The sequence below is a fragment of the Molothrus aeneus genome, chromosome 9 (assembly GCF_037042795.1).
Source record: "Molothrus aeneus isolate 106 chromosome 9, BPBGC_Maene_1.0, whole genome shotgun sequence".
Classification (NCBI taxonomy): Eukaryota; Metazoa; Chordata; class Aves; order Passeriformes; family Icteridae; genus Molothrus; species Molothrus aeneus.
This window is the reverse complement of record NC_089654.1, coordinates 19,789,811-19,814,978: the sequence shown is the minus strand read 5'-3', so window position 1 is coordinate 19,814,978 and position 25,168 is coordinate 19,789,811.

The window sequence follows — 25,168 nt, the reverse complement described above, 5'->3', positions numbered from 1 at the left end:
TTATCCTCTGCAATCATTTCCAAACAAATGAAGAAAGAAGGCTGCAAAGCCATATGGTACATATATTATAAAGTAACCTGTTCCATTCTTTAGACTTACTATTACTGCTTTTGACACAGCTACAGGAAATAAAAAGCTACTGGAATGCAGACCAGGAAAATGTATTCCCAGAAGGCTTTGTAGAACTAGAAGCTGGAATCATTGAGTGGAAACAGACTTAGCAAAGCAGTCTCCCATTCTTTGCTGCTTAGATGATCTGCTCTAATATAAAATACATTCTACAAATGTGCCATATTTGGTAGCTGTGCTTTTAAGATACTTATGGAAAGAAAATAAAAGAAAGGAAAGAGAAAAAGACTTTTGAAAGGGGTAAGTCTCTTCATGGAGAACTGTAATGTGGACTAGAAAAGAACTGTTTTCAAGAGAGGAAGCACAAAGTCAAACAATTCATACTTTGTTTGCAAGATTTGATTATTTTCCTTCTCTATCCTTCTTAAACTGGTTAAAGGAATCATATTAATACACATGAAAAATATATGATCCACAAATCCTGTAAAAGTTGTTGTAACACTATTGAAGAGCATTCTGCACACAGGCTGAGACATTTAAATTAATACTCCATTAACATAAATATTTTTAAATATTCTTCTTCTTCAAAATACCTAGCATCAGTGTAACACCCTTGCTCTGAAATAGTAATAATTAAACTGCAATGAAAGTATACATTATATAAATGAAAGAAAGCTTGTGAAAAAAATGAAAGTTTTACTTGGTCTGCCAGTGATTTTAATTTAATTGCCAAATATGTGTAAAGCCTTGGCCTCACTGAAGGCACTATGTCTATTATTCGTGGATTTAATCTGTATGTTCTGAAGAAGTTAGCAGGAATCCTTGCATCTCATACTAAATAAAGCCTAGAAACACTTAAGTCTTCATCAGAAAAAGAACAATGGCATGTACATGATATTGAATTATTTGGTCATTTGTCATTTAGCTATATTATTAATAATAACTGATGATATTGATAACATTGAAAATACAATAAAGTTCAGTGAAAATTGCCATCTCAACAAAATTAAGGTGCTGCATATGGTTTTACACTGAAGTGTACATGCTTGCAAAAAGGGAAGTGATTTGCTGATTTCAAACAGATCAGCAAATATCTATGTGAATTAAGATATTTGTGCTCTGATGAGCAGTCACACATGGCTTCTCTAGACTTGCAAAACCATTCCAAGAGAGGAGCTCCCTATGTGAGTGTGCTCGTAGGGCAGCTGCTTGGACTGAAGAGAGCAATATTCAGTGGTCAGTCCCTGATAACCTCTGCTAAGGGATTTTAGCCACCAGGACAGTGTTACTCAAGACCCAAGTTTCCCAGAATTTATCCACATTTTGTGTCTGGAAATTGTGTCTCAGTACAAGCTATGGCCCCACTGCTAATTATTATTTAGAAATAAAGGAATTTGTTCAAAGAAGAGAAAATAGAGACTAAAATTTGCTGTATGCATTTTCTATCTTGTCAAGTTGGCTCAACAAGCTAAATGAAACTGGTTTGTTGTAATTAGTGAAAGAATGAACTTCTATCCTTGAAATCTAAGATTAAACAGTGAAATACTGACAGAAGCAACAGATCTCCAAGGTATTGTATCAATCTTGTGGCCACATCCAGTTTTGCTGATGCAGAAAACCATGAAGGGTCTTGCACCCTCCACCCAAACCCAACTGGTGAGACACCAGGTGCCCATCAGCTGGAAGGATGGACTCGGTGAGCAGGGGGAATGAGCAGGCTGTAAATGAGCCTCCAAGATCATTTGGGCCTGGAACTGGGGGTACAAGGCCAGACTGCCTGTCCCCCAGGCAGCATCCCCTTACTCATCTCACTGGACATCTGCTTGATCCATGCTGATTTGTGAGGGAGGCAGGCCAGGCTCTCGGAAATGAGATCAAGATGATCACCTGCTGCATTTTAACTCTGCTGTTTCTCTTTAATCTGTCGGCTCACAATTCACTGCCTGTGCTTCTGCAACATCTCTGCGGTATCATAAATACACACAGCTACTCAGAACATTAAAGCAAAGGTCCCAAATATCGTACAACTGACATCATGCTGACCAGACAAAAAATAGGAAGTTCAATTGCTAGGGGGTGAAGAGTGACAACATTAGCTTTCCTTAAGATGTAAAAAAATAATTGAATCCATACATAATAGACATAACTATAAGAAAAGAAATTAGTTTTCTTCCCTCTGAATTTCATTGTTTCCAAGAGACAGGATGGTAAGCAACAAAACTAAGATAGGTAAGGGTAGGCAAAAGGAGAAGTAATTAGAGATATTAAGGAGCAGAAAAGCAAATGGAAGAAAAAGAGGGTATAGGCCAAAGCAGTTTCTATTTTGTGCAGCATCTTTAAAGGTAAAAACAAGGAGAATAATGTGCTGAGTAGGTGAGAAGTCAATAAATGGGTTCAAGATGCTGAAAGGAAAAGCATTTAGAGTAGATTATGATGACGATTTTGGCAGCAACACCTTAGACTGGAAAAGTCCAGCCAGGGGAAGGCAAGAGTTGTCAAGGAGATGATGAGGATGAAGCAACAGCACAGGAAACTAAAGAGAGCAATAAGACTAAGTCTGCAGAAACCCTTCACACCAGCCAGATTTGAATATACTTAACTGGGATGTATCCTTTGGCTTCTGTGATGAATGTGGATTTATGTCAAGGCAAAAGACATAATTCTTTAGTAATACTCAGATTTACACTTTTATAAAAGAAAAAAAAATCCCCTGCTGTTTATCCCTCAGTACTTTGTGAAAATGGAAACAAAGAACTGGAAAAGTGTATACTCTTTTGGTTAGCGGATAACATTCCAGTAGGATGTATATAGGGTTCCTATTTATTCAAAGGTATGAAATGTCACTATATTTACAACAAAAACTCAGTTGGCAAAAAAAAAAAAAGGTGAAATTTCACTTGGTTGAAACTGAGGAATGCTAGCAACAATGCTACAGTTTTTTGCCACCACCCAAAATTAGTAGGTTAGAACAACTGTTGCTGTTGCCCATATTTCTTGCTTATTTTAGTTGCTGTGCTTTCAGGGGTGCCAAATCAGCCTTTCTGGCTAAAAGTTCAAAGCCTGCAAGAAGCAAAAAAAGTAAAACCTTGCAATTTATAATGAATGTCTTGGGTCCAATCCTACAAACATACATGTAGGTAATTTTACTTGCATAGTAAATCCCATTTACTTCTCTGGAATTATTCCTGTTACTAAAATTCCTCATGTATGTAAGAGTTTAGAAGCCTGGACCTGTTCTTCACTGTTTCTGCCATGTACTGGCAGTGTTTTAGTAAGGGAGACACTTAAAAAGATCCCAGACGGGAGCATAAAGAAGTCCAAAGGAGCAATTAAGCAAAACAATGTAACAATGAGGATAGAAAGACTTGCTCTAGAACTAAAGCTGGTGACTTCTGCAGGAGCTTTATAAATGCACTGAGAACCCTTTAAAATTTTGCTTGCTCCTTTCCCTCCTTTTGGAAATGAATAGAGCCTTTCATTTCAATGGAACTTTTGTCCTGTGGGTCTGGAAAGCTGTCTGAGGAACTTGCACAGCTCCAGGTATAGCAAATGTTTGTAGAATCCCAAATGTTAGTCTGTGATACTAATCTGGATGGCCTCAGTGCAAACTAAAGTGGCTCCATAGAGATCACCCACTACCAAGACTAAACCAAACTAAATGTTTAGCCACACCAAATCATTGGATACTTTTAAATATTAGCAAAAGGAATCAAAAAATTGGCCTTTTCCTAGGCCAATCTACAGCAGTATTGAGACAGGTAGAAAAAAAGGCATATGAGTTCTAAGTGTTCATGTTGAAAAAGAAAATGAATGTAAGGAAGTTCATCCTGAAAAATTCAATATGGTCTTCACTAAAACAACAAACTCCAAAGACCAAGGTCTTACACACTCTCAGATTCACATTCACATTGGAAGACCTCTTTTGCCACTGTATGCACTTTATTTTCATAGCCTGAGTGTCAGTTATAAGCAGGATTTGATGAAATCCTCTTTAGAGTCTGAAAAGACATGCCAAGGTCTAAGACAGTGACTAACACATGCTATGGAACACAGGACACCTCTAAATGAAGTTTATTTCTTTTATGGCTTCTTCCTCACAAGCTCTGCCTGTCTTCCATCATACTTTCAGAGCCATGAACAATTTCAGCTACCCATCATTGCCTCCATTCATTTTGTTCCTTTCTGGTCCCATCTCTTTTGGCAGCTTCCACACAAAGTGTTTGCCTCTTGGACACAGGCTATCCAGGGGGCTTTGTTTTTCTTTTCTGTGATGCTCCCAGTTCTGAGGAGTTATCTGAAGACAGTTCCTCCCTGACACACCCTTTAGCACAGAAAATAAATAGTGAAGTAGTAGAGAGACAACTAAAGAAATATTTTCTCAAGTGAAAAGAAACAGTCCATAAAATATCACAGCAAGGCCAATACCTGCTTAATCAATGCATGTTGAATTAACATTTTTAGCTTTTTGTTATCTCAAGGTTTCCATTCTGCCTGTAGCTTTCTACTACATCACTGACCTTACCAAAGTGTTGCACATTTTGGAAATACTACAGTTCTTGGGTTATTCCTTTGCATAGGAATAGTTGCCTGGAAACTAGCTTGCCCTCCCAGGAGGGCATTTAAGACCCACAGAGAACACAATTCTATATGTGCATGGAAAAACTAAAAATAAATAAAAATATGTTTTCTTACTAGTGCTTGATTACATGGCGACAGTATGTGACCATCTCTTTCCAGCAGAGAAAGGTACCAGTCTGCAGTGAGAAATGATGCATTTTACTTGCAGCTGGATTTTAATGGAGCAGGTTTAAGTAGCTTCCAGCTGTCTTTGGAAGGACTTGTCAGAATTTTCCTCTGAAAGGAATCTAGAGATATTAAGGAAATAGCAATAACTTTAATAAATCATGACCTGAAACCACTGAAAGCTGGAACTATTCAGTAGCACAAGACTGAAGGAGGAGGGGAAGAGAGAGAGAAGCAAGCATGACAGAGTATGATTTGAGTTAAAAAAGTATTTTGAAATATAATGCCTCCTGTTGTGCAAGATGACTCAGAAAGGCAACAATTATCCAGGGGTTGTGCTGGGGCACAAAGCCAATGACAAAATATCCATCCTTGGTGCAGGTGAGCAGGTCATGCCTTACCTGACATGTCCCCCAATGACTGGGTGTGTGCACGTACTTTCATACACAGCTGTACACACTGGAGAAGATATAGGTATTTACAGAAAATGTGCTGTAAAATATCAGTCACAACTGTCTTTTTCTGAAAAAAACAAAACAAAACAAAAAATAAAGGACTTATATCTTTTAGGGATGCATTTTGCCTGAAGTTCTTTCCCTCAAATTTCCTCACTCACTGGCTCAAGAAAATTTCACCAAACAGGAAATATTTATAGTTCCTAGTGAGAGCCCAGAGCCAGCTCACAGGGTACACATGAAGTTGTGTGAGTGCTATCAACTTTCCTGGACTCTGCTGCAGTGTCATTTCCTCATCACTGAGGGAAAAGTGATTTGTTGCTGGGTTACTCAAAATGTCTGAAAAATCATTGCTTTATATCAACAAATTGCTTTTAGGATTCTCTGCTTGGATGCTCAAAATATGAATTGAGTTCCTGAAATGTAGCTTTTAGAAAGACTCAATAAAAATGGACCTTTATAAAGGAAGCAAGAAAATTCTTCTTTGTTTATTATAATGGCAGTCAGGAGGTCAGCTTCTGTTATCCCCACGTAACCCCTCTGAACTTGCTCAATGGGGATGCAGTGCTGCAAAGCCAGGGCAGAGCTTAGCTCAGTGTGTACATTTCAGGAAGAAACCTTCACTACACAGCTCAAAAGAATCCTTGTGCTCTTTGAAGGAAAGGTATAAAGGGGTGCTTGTTAATATTGGTCAACACAGTTGGTTTTCTGGAAAAAGAGCAGGGATCTTGGTAAGAACCTGCGGCAAGGCAAAATTTCTCCAAGAGGGAAAAAAAAAAGCAAACAAGAAGTATTTAAAAAACCACAAAAACACTACCTACTCTGTACATCTTTGTAATTGTATGACACATTCCTATGGGATTGACTTTCTGCAGGAAAAAATCAACAGCTCAGTAACTGACACTATCATGTAGTGCTTTTAACTCTTCAACATAGTTTTGATCTTTAACATAAAAAGTATTCTTTTTTAAAGTCAAAATGCTTTTCTTTTTTACAAAATCTAATATTGTGCTAGTATTATCTCATTATCTGAGTCCTGTTTATTCCAAAACCTAGAAATTGTTTTAATTTCTTTCCTGGAAGAGAAGAAGAAAAGAAGCAGCATGCTTGTGCGTGTGAGGAAGAGAGAAAATGAGATCTTTTGTATGACTTTGAGAGAAGGATTTGTTTAAAGAATATTAAAGGGATCTGTAGGTGTGAAATAGAGCCAGGAGTGAGTTGGCACCCTGCTGTGTTTAGTATTTTGCCTCCATCCTCTCGCCCTGCCAGTCATCCTGCCTTGGTCCCTGGCTGGCACAGGTGAGCTCAGGTGGGAGGGTGCAGGTGCCGCAGCAGGGACAGGGCAGGAGCAGGGGCAGGGCAGGGATAGGGACAGGGGCAGGGACAGGGGCAGCCCTGGCACAGCTGGTGCCCCGGGGCCATTCCCTCCTCCCAGCCAGCAGCTGGAGTTGCTGGGCTCGGGGTTCTGTGGCTCTGGGGAGTCTCTTCGTCTCTTCCCCCGCTATGTCCCGGTACAACAGCGCGACACCCGCGCTGCTCCTGGGGCCCCGCATGCCTGCAGAGGGGGCCAGAGAATGTGGCGGCCTCTGTCTACCGACTGCCACTGGATGTCTCATTTTGGACAACCTGGGACGCACTTTGAACAAAGGGAAACTCAAAGTCACTCATTGTTTCAATATAGTATCGCCCTCTGAGGCAATGTACTCATCACAGTTTTTTGCTTTAGAAATTCACCAGCCGTTTTCAGTGTTCCCAACTTTTTGAAAATGCTAATTTTTCTTGTTTTCAGCAGTTTATATTTTTCACTTCAGCTTTTGTGGAACATGTGCCAATAAAGTCTTAATGATCTTTGTATTTTTAAAGCATTTTGTCAGAAGCTGAATGCAATATGACTTTTCCAAAACGGTATGGAAATCATGATCCATCTGTAAATTCTCTGTGTACCACAGTCATTTATTACTTCATACTGAAATTTGAAACATGAGAACAAAGCAGAGGCAAAGCCAAATAAAAAAGCCACACCAGAAAGGAACATCTGCAAAATTCTATGAAGAAAAATGCACAAATGTTATGAATTAAACCTTTTCTGACTTTTCTTACAGCTGCTCAACCTCACACTCAGCAAGACAGGAAGGACTACCAGAATATTTCCTATTCAATATGAAGAAGCAGAAGCCCATACCATTTTTTGAGAAATATTAAATAAAACTCTGCTGGCATACTCCAGAAAATCCTACAGCTGATAAAGAATGAAAATGTGAATCACAAAATGCAATATAAAGTGCAAGTAATTTCAACTTTAGTCTTTAACACAATCTTTGCTACAGTTGACTCTGTTAACAAGTGATAAGATCCAATGGAGAAGATGCTGCATTTCACACCTGGAGGGCATGCAGAAACTTTTGCAAAAACCATTTTTTCATTGGAAAACACCAGTTTGTAGAAATAGAAAGTGCTCATGAGACCAGGAATGTTTTTGTGAGTTTTAATTTTGTTATAGGGCTCAGTGTTATTCAAAAATAATATGCCTTTTCAAACGCTTCTCTTGACAAACCAAGTCGTTACTGAGGAGTAGGGGAGGATGACAAAGGAAAAACCAGCTTGAAATAGTAGTCAGTCATTTGTCTGTAAACTCCTTCAGTCTGCTGGTTTATTGACCTTTTCTAAAGTTAAGGATGGTCTTAATGTTTAGGAAAGGAAATCTCAAAACTCAGGAGCAATATCCCAGATAAATTGCTTCACAATCAGTAACTGACCGCTTACATTGAGATAATGGTCCACGCCACTGAAGTCAGTATGCAAAGGGTTGGGACTCAAGGTAAAAAATGAGCCACAGAGCAGATACTACAAAGCAAAGCACATTTCAGGTGGATTTTAGGTGGTAAAATTCTAGATTACATACTTGCCAACTTGTGAATTATGTAAGAAAATTGATACATTTCTCTTATCAAGAGTGCAACATTTCTCAGTACACTTTCCAATATCAGCATTATAGTTATCATAATTTGACAAATAATTTGAAGTTCTTCTTGTCCTATATTTTACTGACTTCTGTATTGTAGGGTTTTGCAGGCAGGTATTGTGTGGCCACACTCTGTATGCAGAAGAAAGGAGTTTGAAAAGGAATATGTCACACCACTGAGATATTCTGTGCAAACTCTTTCTCTGCACTGGAGAATGAAGTATTGCTCAAGAAAAATCTGCTGAAGGACCATTCCCACATCACAGCTAGCATGGCCTGTCCCATGTGTAATGCTCTGGGAAAGTACACTTTCAGTTTTTCCTTTATTGTACCCTGCTTTAGGGAGCCTTAAGCAAGAAAATATCTTGTTTCTAATATTTGGGTAGAAACCAGAAAGATATCTACGATCTCTGCATAATCTTTTAACAAAGCTGTAATAGAAAACAAGGAGAGGTGTACTAGCAGACAAACCTTTTCCTCATGCTTATCTGTACTCTCACTTAGAGTTTGCACATGAAATTAGAATTTATTTATAAATAAAATATATCCGTTTTCCCCAAAGCTAAATTATTCCGGAAGATATTGCTGTTTCTAGAAGTGACATAGAAGTGACAGTCATTGGAAGAAAAGTCTTAACCATCAGATAAACGTTATACAAGACAAACATTATGTGTTTGTGTTAAAACTTTTCTACCTTTATCATTGCTAATAAACAAAGTGAAGGATGTATTTCTACATAGGTTTACACTTTTGACAAAAGTAGTCAAAAAGTAGCTTGCTTTGTTTGCAAGCCAAAGGCTGGATATTATATTTACAAAGACCATGCTGTTATCAACACTGAGAGCATATGAGTAAGAGTCTTTCTTGGAAAATCAATCTGAAGATTCATAAAGGCAATCATTAAGGGAAATAAAAGATTTTTAAGTAGAGAAAGAGTGCACCAAGTATTTTTCACATTAAAATCATGCATAGAATAAAGCTGCCTGAGAGAACACACAAGAAGGGCTGTATCACTGTCCTTTTCATTGCAGAGATGGGAGAGAATGTTCATAAGTTACTAACACACTAAAAAAACACCCCCATTTCCTACTCTGACTTACTCATTCCTCAAAGCTGCAGTCACTGAGGTACAGGAGCACAGTGGGCCTGTGCCAGTAGGCCCATGGGGGGATGGAAATGCTGGCAGTGACACTTATATTCCAGACTGTAAAGAACCATATGTCAGAGCTGCTGGTGACACCTTAGGCACCAGCTGTTAGCCACGTTCCAGCCTTTACACATAGATAGTCAGAGTTGCAGTTACATGATATTAAAATATTTCTAAAATCCTGGAGGAGAAACATTTTAAACACAAGAAAAGACTGTATAATAAGAAAGACTGTATAAATTGAAATGTTCACATTAATTTTCACAAACAGGGGCTTCCTTTAGCTGGCTTAAAGGTTCATGTGCTTTGTGGTCAGGATAAAGAGAATTGCTGTCTTTATTTGCAGTTCAACTTGGCACTGAAGTAGCAAATAAACTTTGTCTGTGGCTGCTTTCCAAAGCAAATAGATCTTTTATCTCTATTTGATTCTTTTATTAAAACAATGAATATCACATCTAACATTTACAAATTCCTATGGTCCTGTCCTAAAGTGGGCCATGCAGGAAGGATAATTTGGGTAATTAGCTCAAATTAACCCTGGGTCAGAGGAAAATTCATGCATAGTGCAATGTGTTAATGTGGAAGTGTGATCAGATCTTGTGCTACTCTGTTCACCCTCTTAACTCTACCGTCTCCAGAAAAAAGAAACTTGACTCAACTGCGGTTCTCCAGGGAACCCTGCTCTGGTTCCTTTTCTTCCATTCACAGTGAACCTCCTTTTAGAAGTTGTAATCTGCCCTGGAATCTGGTTTTGTATTTTGAGTCAGAAAAATACTACCTCATTCTTCTCTTTATTCCACTGTATGTGATACACAATTTTTCTGATGCTATCAAGTATATTTAACACCCCAATAAAGGTATTGGGATCAACTTTTTAATATTTAACCCTAATATAAAACTTGGACTCTCCCTTATATAGAAAGAACATTTACTTGTAGTTGGATTCTTGATATTCGACACTACTAATAGACTGTTCACTGTTTCCAGCCATTCATGGATTCATTCCAGATAAGTCCCTGACATATAAAAGAATTTTATGTTATTTGAATACTCTTATGGTAGCTGGAAGCATTTTTCAACAAAGGACCTCACTCAGGGTGATATATTTGGTGAACAAGCTTTCCAAATAATTCTTCATGAGGCCGCACTGAACTACTGCACACTGGTAGTGTACATGTTAGAGATGTGCTCAGTACAGATGTTCCACCAACACAAGTATTTCAAGCTGAGAAACTGCTGGCCTTAACCCTACATTATTTAAAAAGAACCCTATTATACATCTAGTGCTATGAGAATGTTGTGAAGCTGAAAGAAATGTTACCCTGACTTGAAAGTTTAGTAAAAAACAAACTCCCAGTTTTGGGGGCAAACAAGAGAAAGATTCTAGAGAATGCCATCTCTAAGTTCTTGACTTCTGTTCCTTTAACAAGACAAAACCAGGCACTTCAAGAGCAGGCTTGATTTGCTTGGGGAGGTTGATTAGCAATATCAATTTTGTAGAACATTTGCTACAGAGAGCAGAGGAACTGCAGCAGGTTTATCCTGCAAGTCTGTCTCACTGAAACCATATCAGCATCTGTCCAGTACTCAGGAAATTAGGAAAATATTCATTAAGTCTATTATTTGTCAGTGCAGGGTATTACCTTCATTCCTTGTCCAGTTCATTTGGAAAGACAGAGCCATTTCCAAAATCTCACACTGTTCTCCAGAATGCTCTGTAATTTTAAGTATTAACATCACTTTTCTTGGGCAAAAATTAGTATTTTTATTCCAGCTATTGCCTGCAGGAGCAGAGTCAGAATTAAGCTTTTACATAGTACAGGGCTCCAATGTTGTTTATACAAAATATAGTTTTTCAGTATGGTGTGCTCCTAATTACATCTGTGCTTTTTCTCATTTTTCTCTTGCTGGAAGTTATTTAAAAAGAACACTGCAGACAAAAGGCAGGCAGAAGCACATCCACAGTGGTCTGGGCATTGCTGGCTATGCAGCCATGGCAAAACTCAAGAACCTACCTAAAAGCAAGTCAGATAATTGGACGTCAGCCTGACGTAGTATCTGTGCTGCTATGACAGCACAGGCAGCACAAGACCCTGGCATTTATCTTTTAAACATGACCTAATTGCCATTTCTTTCATTAGTGCTAATTGTTCTAAGTGGCTCTTATGCATCAAGCTCTTATGTCAGTTGAATAACATCTGCTCCCTGCTCATGATGAAGTGTTTCAAACTAGACAAAACTTTCCTCATATGGATCCTGTAGAGCATTTGCTCTACTCCTTCTGTCCTGTGTGCTAGGAGGAAGGGCAGTGTGCAGAGGCATGTGTTTTGCCTTATCTGCAGCTGGAATAAATTCTCCAGGCAAAGGTGAGAAGCAGAAAAGGACCCAGGGGTTACAGCAGCTACATTCAATATCCCCAGTGCCTCTCTGTACCAACACACCTGATTTCAGACCTCAGTTCAGGACTAGATTTATAAGGATGCCCCAGCCTCTGAATCTCAAAACCTCTTTGAGTCTCTAAAACTAACTAAAAGATTCAGAGAACAGAACAGAAATAATATAGCGGTAATGCAAATTGCACTACAAAACCCTAACATAATCCAGTTTGTGAAGAGAAGGATTCTCCTTCTATGAACATGGAAACAATCACACCTCATTCATTCTGTGATGAATGCAATCAGAAATTGTCATTGAATATCATCCATAGATACATAGAAACAACAAAAAGGATTGGCTCTGTTCCCCTCTTTTGTGCAGCATGTACAAATTCTGTTGTATTTTTTCCTTTTTGTTATTGTATTGCCAATCCTGAATGAAAGAGCTTACCAATATAAAAAGATTTGGATGGAAATATAATACCTGCAGTTTTGTAATCTATCTTTTCTAAAACCCCAAAACACCATGCAGAGCTTTTTAAAATTGAAATCTGCAGTTATGTCCCAGCCACAAAAACATGCCTATGCTATAATGTGGATCCCAGCAATTATAGTTTGTTTCTGTAATCTTAACTGTATAAAGTCTCCAAACAGTTGTTTTGGACAAAACATATTTCTATGTTGTTATTAAACCTTTTAAGATCACTTTCTATGAACTGTATTACTTCAAATAAACAGGCTGGTATTTCAGAGGGCATTAAAAAGCAGGTAGTTTAAAAAAACTTGTTCGTACCTGGTTGACTTTGTTTTGAAGAATGTTTGAGTAGGCAACAGTCCCAAATTAATGCAAATTTGTGAGCCAGGTCTGGCCAGGCTTTGGCCAAAGCAATTTATGTCCTTGCCCATATTGATAATTTTTCTCTAAGCTGCTCTAGAGGTGAATTCTCAGTGCCATGAGCTGTATCAAGCTCCACTGTCTCTGGATTCAGCTTGGATGCACTGGGTTTGTACGTTTGTGCCAGCTAAGATTAGAGACCTCTGCTAGTAGGCCTTGTTTTATTTATCCCTGCAACTTACTCTTTACATAGTGCTGGATTCCTGCTGCAGTCTGGGTCATCAAAGGGATATTTATTACTGCATGTGTTCATATAAACACCATACTATGTTCTAGTGGTAAAATCTTTTACAAAAATCATCATTTAAAATTACTTTTATTTTGGTACCACATTCCATAAGTTTCCAAGTTGCAACTAATTATATATTATTTATCTAGGCAATCATGTTTTTAAATGATATGAATTGTGCTGGTAACTGAAAATAATAAATTAAAATGCAAATAGGAGGCAGTTATTCAGAAATTTTGGTGGTTCTGACACAGCTCATTTGGACTGAGACTTTTCTTGCCTTGTCCTGCAAGCAATAAGTTCCCTTTAAGAATCATTTGAAAAATGCAAGGATGGCAGATTGGATGGCATTGGTCAAACACTCAGTTGCTGGCCATGTTTAAGACGCAGATATAAATGGATTGATAGTCCTGTGGTGGTGCAGCACAGCTGGGACCCAGCTCGTGTGCCAAGAGTGGTGTGAGGTCACTCATGATAAAGTCAAGCACAACAGAGCTGCAAATGCATTTTGCTTTTAAGCAATGCTTCCATCTCCCACACTAACAGTGGCCAGGAGGAGCTATTTCAGCTGCTAATATGGTTAACACATACTTTCTCAATGTAGTAGCTGCTCTGTCTTTCCTGTCATGAGGATATATGGATTTCATTTTTTCACTCTACTCAAGACAGAGAACAGTAGGGATTTTCTGTTTTCAACTGAAAACTGTCAGTTTTTATGGAAGCAGAACAAGATCTCTATGGAAAAAATGAGACTTATATTTGTGCCATAAAAAAACATTAATCTAAACTAATTTCAGAATAGAAACTTTTAGATAAATTCCTCTTAGCCTATGACACTTGGTCTACATTTCTCTCACTTTCCAAGAGAGGTTTTATCAATAGTGCTCTTTGCTATGTGCTGGTAAATGTCTGCATAACTTATAAGCCACAGGCATCCAGGACAGAGTGAAGGAACAAGCAGTACCTGATCGAGGCATAAAATAGCGAGTGTTTGTGAAAGGTATGGGGAAGGCTTTCATGCAGCACAGTTTATCCAACTGTGAAAACATTACTCGGGATATTAGAGTGGGTGCTCGGAGCTCTTTTGGCTGCTGACCAGGATAAATGGTCCAAGCAGAGGAGCTGACTGCAGATTAGTTACATATAAAGAAGATACAAAGAAAAAAGAGAAACATGACCCAAGAGAGAGCAGCATGTGGGTTGAGAGATTAATCAAGCATTTCCTGAGTTATTTTTCCCTGTGTCCTGCTCCTCAGTGAACTCTACTCTTTCCCTCCTCTCAAGTAATACCACCTTGCACAGTTCTATGGGTTTACACACAGAATTGCAAATGTTATCACATCTCTTTCTTCAGGATGCTCCTGGTTTAAGACACAATTATATAATTGCTGAGAAAAAAACAACTAATTTCATTACAGCAAGGGCACAGAGTTCAACTCTACACCACAGCCTTTCATTGAAAATATTATCTGAAAATCACACACAAAACAAACAAATATGGCTTTTCTCCATCATCACATCTTCCTCAATCACACTTCCATTACTTTTTCCACACTCTGAACATAATTCTTACACTTACATTTGATTCAACTCTGTAAGTTTGCATCTCAGGTGATCTTTCTGCACTCATCAGTACTCCAGACTCATCACTGAATGGCCCCTGAGAGCTAGTCAGTCACTCCATTGCCATTCTCAGCTGTGTTCAAAGAACAAACTGAATGAGATTGATTTCAGACAAAGTGAGAATGAGTTTGTTTAGTGACATTGACAGACTGGAAAGATCTCCATGCTCCAGGATACTCACTTGTGTACTAAATTTTCATCTGATTGGATCCAGCTGAACACTTTTATCCAAAGCCAATATTTTGCCACAATCTAGTTAGGAATAGTTAAAAGCACTGCAAGAAAATTATATCCTAGACCAGGAAGAAAGCTGACATATTCTGAAATCTCTATGGAATTTGATACTCTTGTCTGCTCTCGATTTATGACCAAACTGCTCAGGTACCATTTAAAATATAAAAATGGGGTACCTTTGGATTATTTTTATTGCCATATAGTAGAATGTCTTTCTGTTGCTGATAATTCCAGCAAGCTGGAGACCATTCTACTTCCAACCCATCCAGCATCTCTAAAATAAAAGGTATAGCATCCTTGACTGCTGAAGTAATATTGCACAGAAACCACTGGAATAAAAAACTACCACAAAGACAGTTGAAGGTTTGCAGTATTCAGGACATGCTCTGCTCAGCACTTTTTTTTTTTTTTTGCTATCACAGAAATGTAGAACTGCAAGAGATCTTCCTTGCAGAACTCACCCCTTAGTGCATGAAATGAGGCATTATCAGCTACACACAGAACGAGGCTTTGTCTGACCTTATCTCAAACTGTAAAGGATTGCAAAGCCTTAAAGGTACCCTGGTGTAGTGATTTTTTCCCATTAAGGTACTCTTAATTGGGTTTTTTACTAGTATTTTTTCTGACACCTGAGCTAAATATTCCTGTTGTAAATTAAAGAGTGGTGTTCTTGTGATTTTAAGGTCAGAGGACAGAGAATCAGCTCTCTAACAAGATTACACACATAGGAGATTCTCACACTGTAACACGACATTTGATGACCTTTTCCACAAATCTTTAATAATTTTGACTTTGCCAAAACATTATCAAATTTTCAGTTCTGCCAACTGCAATAAGCTTTTTCTCAGCAGCTTTTAATGTTCTCCTGTGGAAAGTCTGATCTATTGTTTTTTTGCACAGATAAATGCAACGTATTATTGCTAATAGTGGCACATACATTAATGATGCACTGGTATCCCCACAGTATGATATATAACATCTCCTTGCTATCCCACCTTTTCAATACCTCTACAAAGTAATTGGCAAAGTGTTTGACAAGCTGCACTTACACACCTGTGTCATCACACCCATTTCCATGCTACACTGCAGCCTATGCACAGCCTCCTGCTCTGCAAAATGTACCCATCCCATTCAAATCTACTTCCTCATGCTATTCAATTCTTAAAACACTATGATTGCAACACACTTTGATTATATAAAGCATTTTATATAATTCATTCTTGCTTATTTGAATATTATTTGAGTTTGTAGAAACCAGTGAAGATCTGTCTCATTTTATTAGCAGCAACACTGATTAGTGCTGCCCACTATGTTTTTAAACGAGGTTCTGCTTCACAGTTCACTATGCTTACAACACATTTTTATAGATGGTTGCTTTGCCATATGCATGCTGTGCTTCACACAACCTATTTAATGTGTTTTTCCTACAAATAAATCTGTTCTCTGCTGGGCATTTATCACTTGTTTTTATGATAAGTTCATACATCTTAAGTAGATGTTCTTTTAAGTCTTCTATTGCAAAACACTGTTTTAAGATATCATTTAAAATTCACATTCCTGTGTTACAGTAACAAGGACAGAAGACAAATGGAATTGGAATTCCCATTTAGAAGGACAAGTACAAGGGAAAACATGTAAAGATCGTCAGTATTAAACTCCACTTTAATTCCTTTATTAGACCGTTCTCTAACTCTTCAAATTCAAATATTTATTATGCCCTCCAGTTCTACACCATCATGATTAATGCTTTCCTCTGTGGACTGTAGATTGTTATAGATTGTTATAACTTTCTCACATCATAATTTTGTGTGGCTTTCCAAAGTGATAGACAAAGATCAACCACCCATTCTCACTCTTGGCCAGGCTTCCTGTTAGAATACTTTGATTACTTCATTCTTTCCAAACATTACATTTTTCATTTTCCAAATATTATTATAATAAAGATATGACTTTGTAGAAGACTGCTGTGAGATAAATTTTCAGCTAATTTAATTTCATAATATGTGCCAATGCTATACAAAGTTATCATTCCAGCGTAGATAAAGGCATATGTCTTGGTCTTAATAAAAACTACAACCAAGGTTTAATCATAGCTATGATAAATTTCACTTTTATAAGTGAAGTTTTGTTTTTCTGAAGAATTATGGGGGTTTTATAGTTTTATTTGGTGAGGGGGGGAGGGGGAGTCCCTCAACAAATCTTAAAATCTACTTTTGTTATTTGGAAGCTCATTTGAGAGCCCCAAAGGACCTTGAATTTCTTCCAGATTAGAGTTTTAAGTTTTCAAGCATAGAGTTTTATTTCTAGTTAGTAAAATATTTTCAGCATAAAATTATTGGTTGCTAAATATTAAACTTGAAAAAGAGAAGTTGTCCTTTCCAATTAACTATGGTTAGTCGGTGAAAATTGTACATTTGAGAGGTGTAGTTCTATATTTATTTGAAGTTAAATCCACTATACCACAAACAAATGGTTTTCTAGTCTCCTGCTTCTAGGAAATCAAATAGAAGCTTGCAATTACTTGAACTGCACACCATCTGCTGCACATATCTGCACATCCTCTTCAGCAGGAGTTGGAGGAGCTGGAGGAATAGGTATGTCTGGGAAGTAGATCAGCATTCTTGGGGTTTAACATACTTCAGGGTACCTCTCAGTGGTATAATGAATAATTGAGGAGATTCATGATGTGCTCCTACTTGAGTTCTTACTGTCAAAACTTCAGCATATAACAACAAGAAATCTTTTCATCAATTTGTTTGATTTGGAGTAGGTGTTCAGAGAAAAACCCAACAACTTAGTTCTTCACAGATTTTGAATATTTATATGGGTGTAACTGTTCATTTTTCTTTATCTGATTAAATGTCTATGGAAAGCTGTTCAAAATGGTTCATCAGTAACATATGTCAACCACATAAAATTAGACCAAGCACTGGCATCTCTTAGCAGCTATTTTCTTAGCTTGGAAAGTTCAGAAAAGGAAGAGCAGCACAGAAATCACTTCTGTGAGAAGGTATTGAACACTAAAATGAGCAAGTCAGAGGAATCACAGAATAGTCTGAGTTGGAAGGGACCCAAAGGGATCAGCAACCCCAATCTTAAGTGACTGGCCCATGGGGGGACCAAACCCACTACCTGGGCATTATTAGTGCCATGGTCCAAGCAGCTGAGCTGACCTCAGGGTAAGCATTGCCAATGGCACAAAAAGGCAGTGAGACATCCCATCATCCCTTCAAATGCAGGGGGATGTTTGTTTTCTGTTGGGTCCTCCATAAAAGCTTTCTTTGTACCTACTGCATAGTCAGCTTGCAGTATGAAAACTGTAAAGACACAGCTTTCTCTGTAAGGAATATTTTTATCACAAAAGTATCTTTACCCACAAGTAAAACGTTTCAGCACCTTTTTGCAGAATTTTTACATAGAGTATGAGTTTGGTTGCAACACTAGAAAGAGTGTAGGCCAACATATTTTTTTTAAATAAATATAAAATCCTGACATGATCAAAGTGATTAAACACACAGTCAAGGTTTGCACTCACAGTGCACCATACTTTGGTTATTCCGTGTTATTTTTGTGATATTCTTAAATATGAATGTGAGGGTTTTTCTCTTACAAAAGTGACCTGAAATAATTTAGTTTTATTAAATTAATTTTAAAAATAAAAATTAATAGTGAACCATTATATCTGCAGTAGTACTGCAGCTCCAGATCTCACAAATATTATATAAGCTATGGGAATTATAGGCCAGCTGGGAGACCTATTTAGGATGATAAAGGATCAAAGCAATGTCCTTAGAGAGCAGTACAGTTATGTAGTTTATTGGGATGTTTTGAAACAACAGTTTAATTCAGATAAGAAATAATAAATTCAGATTTGGGTCAAGCATATTTTAAAGAGTTGAATTAATTTTGACTTTCACCATCTGAAAAAAAACAACTCAAAAAAATTAACATCCATTAAAAAGTTTAGTTTGTAAAATCTTTGTTACCTATTGAGAATATATCATTTTTACATGAAATTTCCAACTATTTCTAGTTTAAACATTGTATAAAATTCTGCCTCTGCCAATTAGACATGCATCAGTCCCTCAGCACAAAGCAATTTTACCATGTGATGTCCTAATGCAAAAAGCACGGCACATGAAAAAAGCATTGGGTTTGCAGAATGAATATTTAGTTATTCTTTAGGTTGTCATTTGTGGCTTTATGAAAGAACAAATGTTTAAAAAAAAAGAGAGAAAGGCGTTCTCTTGCAAATAGAGAGGGATGCAGAAGATTACAGTACAACGTAGAACATAATCATATATTTACTGCACAAAACACACCACAGAAATATATACATTCATTCTGAGAGTTACAGCAGATGTTCACCTACTTGAAGTTAAGGCCAACAGCTCTCCCTAAGCCCATAAAGCACTGCCTAAGGGAGGAAAACATAAGCAACCAGCCAAACAAAACCAAACAACAAAATCAAAACACAGACATGACTTATTTATCTATGGATCTCAGTTCCCTAGCTGCTCAACTTGAGGCTTTTGGGTTATAAGATGATCTAAAAGAGCCAGAAACATTCAGAATATGCAGGTAGCTGCTCTGTAATTTATTTCAACCAATACATTACAAGGGTTTTAAAAACTGACAAGCTGCAAATAAAAGCTATTCCCAAGATACATTCCTTTTAAATGTCACCTGCAAAGCAAAAAAAAAGGAAGAAAAATTGTTCTTTTTTTATCACCTAATGATTAAGTTATTTTGACCATGAAATTCCAACCAGGTTTCTCTTCAGCCTGACAGGATCCAAATATATATTGCCAAGTGAGAGAGGTGGATGTTGGAGCCCACTGCCATGACCACTTGTGCAATTTCCAACAGATAGAGGCTAAAATTCAGCAAACCATGTGGAGATGGAAAGGTGTAGGAAGGAAGAAGACATGGACCAGTTCTGGGTTTAGCATGACTGTAAGTTTTTCTCACTCCCTCCATAGGCACACTTGAGTCTCCACACCAGCCTCATTATTCCTCAGTCCCCAGTCAGTGCCTCAACAGGAGCATTTCCCAGGCAATGTGCAGCACCTGAGGGAAAGCCCATTCACTCCTCCCTGTCCTTGCCACTCTTTCCTGAGTGGCCAGGTGTGCTGGAGCAGGTCACTCTGATGCCAAAGGCTCAGAGGCTCCTACCAAAGACTATGAAAAACTCATACCAAAGGCTATAGAAAGGACAAAACAGGCACCCCCATCACTTTGGCAACAATCCTCCCCAAATATGGGATGAATTGAATCATGTATTTATTTATTTGCTTGCAGGGGCTAAAAATAAAGGGTGAGGGCTCTACTCCTTCCTTCCAACTACTTCTCTTGCGTTTCTGCTTCCAAGAATATTGGTTAAAGGCCTCAGCTTCTCAGACTATTGTGTCTATATGGGAATACAATAACAAAATTTAGTGTTCTTTTTTACTTGTTCTCCTGGATAGCTTTATGTCATTATTATAAAGACAGTGTGCATTCATAAGGATTGCATTAGCACAAGTTTTTCCCATGTCTGTATTTATTTACTCACTTTCCCATAAGAGAGGAAATAAATAACTTTAGAAATGGATTGGACTCAGTTCATGTACTAATCATTATATATATTTGCATATCTATAAGAAAATGTAAAAAAACCCCAAAAACCTGACATGGTAGTTGCCACTATAAACAAAATTCATATTCTCAGGCATGAAAATACAACATTTACTTGAAGGAAAAAAGAGTTCTTTTCAATTGTCCTTTTAATACAATCAAATCAAACAGCTTTGAGGGAGGAAAAATAGAAAATGCTCTAGTTGTAACTGGTGTTTTGGGCCAGGTAGTCTCAATATGCTGTGTAATTGTCAGTTCCAGTTTTCCTTTTCTACCCACCAAAAAAGCCTTCCATGTCTGTTACTCTGCTGTTCAGCTGGTTATTGGGTGCATAAAATGGTGTCTTCATATTAGAAATTGAGAGCTACCAATTGCGCCACCTGAAAATCCCCTACTTTACAATTTGAGAAGATAAAATTATTTTTAATAGTAATAAATTGTTTCAGAAAAAAAAATCAGTTTGGAGATGGTATTCTGGGTATATTGATGGTATCCTCTTATTACTACAGATATATGTTTACACTTGCTAGATTTAACTAACTCGCCACAATGAATTATTTTAAAAGTCAAGGAGCAAGCATTTTCCATCTGCAGAAGTGAATAATGATTGAATAATCTTTCTGGATGTTGCCAGTAGTAAATGTCTACAGATTTTGGCTCGCACATCTTTGCCTTAATGTCTAAGGTGACAAGTAAATTCAGCTTGAAAGTTATAGGAAATACTAGTGCTGGCATATACTCAGTAGACTCAGCATATCCATCAGCACCATGTACTTGTCCTCAAAACTGAATTATGAATTTTTGTCCCTTAGGTCTCATACTGTCCTTTTCTAAAAATAAAAGGGTGAGAAAGATGACTATTTCTCTGCCTATGAATCTTTTTTCTTTGCCTTAAAAAGCTACTTCTTGTCAACCTACTCTACACAACATTATTATCAAGTCTTTTTCTCTGATGGTAATAACCATGTGATATCCTTCACAAGTAAGTATCCTAAGCCTTGAGTGTCTCATGGGAGTGTAAGAAATCCTGCCACCATGTATCTGCAGTTAGAGACAGCACACATGCCCAGAAACCACAAAAACCCCCAATATTTGTCATTCAGTTTTGCTCTACCTTTTAAGCACATTTTATGATAGCAACATTTCCTCTTCAAAATGGACTGGAAGGAATTTAGAAGAAAGAAGTGTGTTTCAGGTAGGGACTTAAAAATTCAGATCATGTTCAGGAAGGTCTAATTTGAGAGGTCTAAAATTAGAAAAAGCAAATCAGGTTTTTGGGGAGTTTTTTTGTTTGTTTGTTATGTGGGTTTCTTTTAATCACTGTTACACCTTTGACTCCAGACCTGAAATTGATGGTAGATATTAGTTAGCCTTTGGAGGGGGCTTAGAGAGAGCCTGTCTTGCTTTAGCTCCTTGCAAGATCCTAATCTGTAGATAAGTGGATGTATCAGTGCTGTCTGACCACTAGAATCTCTTCATATTTCTTAATCGGCATATGCTCTAATTAAATGCATATAAATTTCACAGAAAAGAACTATTGAAGGATTTATGATAATGGAAGTCCTAGCATAAGGAGAAAATTACTTTCTTATTGCTAAATAGTTTATACCATGAGTACAGCTTTGCTTAGGGAGGTAAACACACTTGTAAACTGTTAGGTCCAATCCCAAAATGAATGTGTCTGTGTCTCTCTCATGACACTTCTAGTCACTGGAAAAAATATTCCCAGATAAACACAGCAGTGAATCTATGGATTCACAGTTTCTGCTAAAGCAATCACTGTAACACATAAACCACTGCTTTCAGACATGGGAAACATCCTGAGGCAGGTAAATTAAAAATTATTTTTACAGATTGGAAATAGTTGTCACCGCATATCTACATAGATTTTTTTTATTTCCCCCCAGGTCAACATGCAATGTCACATAGTAAGTCCTGTGATGAGACAATAACATTATAGAATTCATGCCAAGTGTTCCATCTCTGATACTCTCTGTGCATTAACTATTGAAACAGCTGACTGCTATTTATTTCAGTTGTCCTATTAAAAATCCCTCAAATTACTAAAATTAGTCTCTAAAATACATAAAGATACAGTTAGTCTTTGCAAGCTCCTTTACATAGCATAAGTGAATTTAACAAAGAAAAATATGATTGACCCATTATAATTAACAAGATCAGTTTCATCAAGAAGTGATAAACACTTTGTTGTACCTCAAAACTGGTATTTTTTCTAGAGGCAGAATGATCTTCTATAGAACCTGAACACCACCTTGCTACCCTATATAACCTTCAGACTACATACTAATCAAAGCATGAGTGTCAAGAAATATTTCTCAAAACAGTTAGAATTTAGCATAAATTTAAATAAATTTTACTCTGGATACAATATAATTATGGGCTGGCAGTATTGTAATGTTCTGCTAAGGAGCTTCAAGGTGCCTACTTCCAGTGAGACACAGATTGGACAAAAGCCAATGGGAAATCTAAATTTCACGTCCTACTCTCTCTTGAAACGAAATCCTTCCTCATCTGGAAGTCAAGGAGAGTTTCACTCTTGACTTTAGCAGCAAGGATTTAATCTGTAAATAGAAGAAGACTTCTTTATTGGGATCCTTTAATTTTGTGTCCTGTTGGCTGATAGCTTTTTTAAAATGTGAGATTTTAAAAAAGTGAGACTGTTCAGTCACAGTCCTTAGTTTTGCAAACCTCAGGGGGTCCAATTAGAAGTAGAGAGAAATTTAAACAGCTGTATTTTGCCACTTTAACACAGAAAACCATTTTGTACCAGACACATAAAAAAGCACATTTAATTATGAAAATGAATTTGCCAGCATGAAGGGAGTTCAAGTAGCATGGTTAAAAGGTAAAGCTTTCTAATGCTGCACTGTTCAGTTTTCATGGGCTTTTATCCTTTATCACAGACTCTTATCTGAACTATTCACATTAGCTAACCAAACTGTATAATAATTTATCATTGTTTTCCCTTTCTAAGTAAGGAAAAAACAATACTATTTATACTTGTTCTACTCATTTACTTTTTAGACTACTCAAACTGAAATACAACATTATTTCATCATTTAGTGACAGACATCAAACACTGAAAAAACATTTAATGATTCCTTCTGCCAGAGTCCTTCTTAATTACAGAAGGAACCAAGTTCAGTGCTCTTATTTAGTTACATACTAAAATGCTTCTTGGACTCTCTTACAATCATTTTATTCTCATAGACTGGATGATGTCTCCAGCATGACTAGTCCAGACTCTGGATGCATGCTCTCCTGACTTTATAACAAATACTTGTCATCTGCCAAACTCAACTTGCTAGGGCTTCGTCTACACTGTAATTGGAACGGAAAAAGCTAGGATATCCAAGCAGAGAGTTTGCTAAAAAAAAAAAAAAACAAAAAAACAAAAAAACCAAAAAAAACCAAAAAAAAAAACAAAAAACAAAACAAACTTCAGGAAGTAGACAACAAAGCCACTTAAAAGACACCACCCATTTGAATGGGAAATCTCAAGTGAGACAAATTTCAGAACACAAGAAACACTTAAAAAGGAATCAAACATCTTGTCATCACTTGTCAAGTGGCTCTTTTAACATGTCTGTATCTGACAGATTGCTCTCCCTCCTTCCAGGAACAAAAAGACAGTACAACCAACATTAATATTTACATTACACAGGCAAAACAATCTCATGAACCACCATGATGGACAAGAGAGGAAAACCAGAGACCGTGATGAACATGTGGAGTAAATTTTTGGATTTGATCACTAGCACAGTCCATTCTGTGTACTAGTGTTTTTTACTTCTAAATAGGTCTGTTTTGCAAAGTCAGCCAGTCAATGTATTCCATTCAATTTTCTTCAGAATTATCCCTCCAGAGTTTTTACCCCATAATCCACCTCTTCTTATCAACTTTTACTGCTTTCTTTGTTATAAAAGCTCCTTCAATCATTGTCCCAAAGTGCAGTTCAACAAATGTTGTGGTGATTCTTGACATGTGTGAAAATTTACATAAAATGTTTCATGTTGATCAATTATTTTTTTAAATGGGAAAGCCAGGAACTAGCACTGGATGTTTTGTGCCAAGAGAGAATCTGATTCCCTGGAGTAAATTTTCATGACAAAAAACCACAGCCAGCTCAAAGTCAGGCAGAGATGAAAACAGATAAGCTCTCCTGCAGAAATATTATAAAACTCTTCTATCACGTCCCTTATGTCAGAAGACAAGAGCTGGAAATCAGCAGGGCTAAGAACAGTGGCCAAGTGTGTAATTTTCAGTATAGACTGTTGAACTATTACTCTTGCACGTCTCTCTGCAGTCTGATGTGGACAAAGCACAGCTGCCAAGTATATAGTGCTGGGACAAAGCAGAAATAATGAAGTGTTACAGCCCAATAGGGAATGTAGGTAAAGGATTTAAACAGGCAAAAAGTGTGAAGGGCTGATGCAGAGCAGACCAGCTGCCAGAAAAAGGAATAGGCAAAAGGGAAAGGTACCTGCAGTAATCATGTCAGAAGAGGCTACCCAGGCCTACAGTCAGGACAGTGGCCAGTCATTTATTAGTATTTTGAAATCTGATTTCAGTTTAAACTTCAGAAAAGCCAAGCTAACAAATTCTGTTCACTGGATTGAACAGTGAATATGAAAAACACTAAAGTTATCTGGAAAAGAAAAGGACAATGTGGAGCTGTGGATATCCCACAGAAAACTTTTAATGATGGCAGTTAAAGAATCATTTTAAAAAGCAAATAAGAAAGCCCCACCAGCAATAAAATGCATCAATGTATGTTATATAAAATTGCAAGAATTACA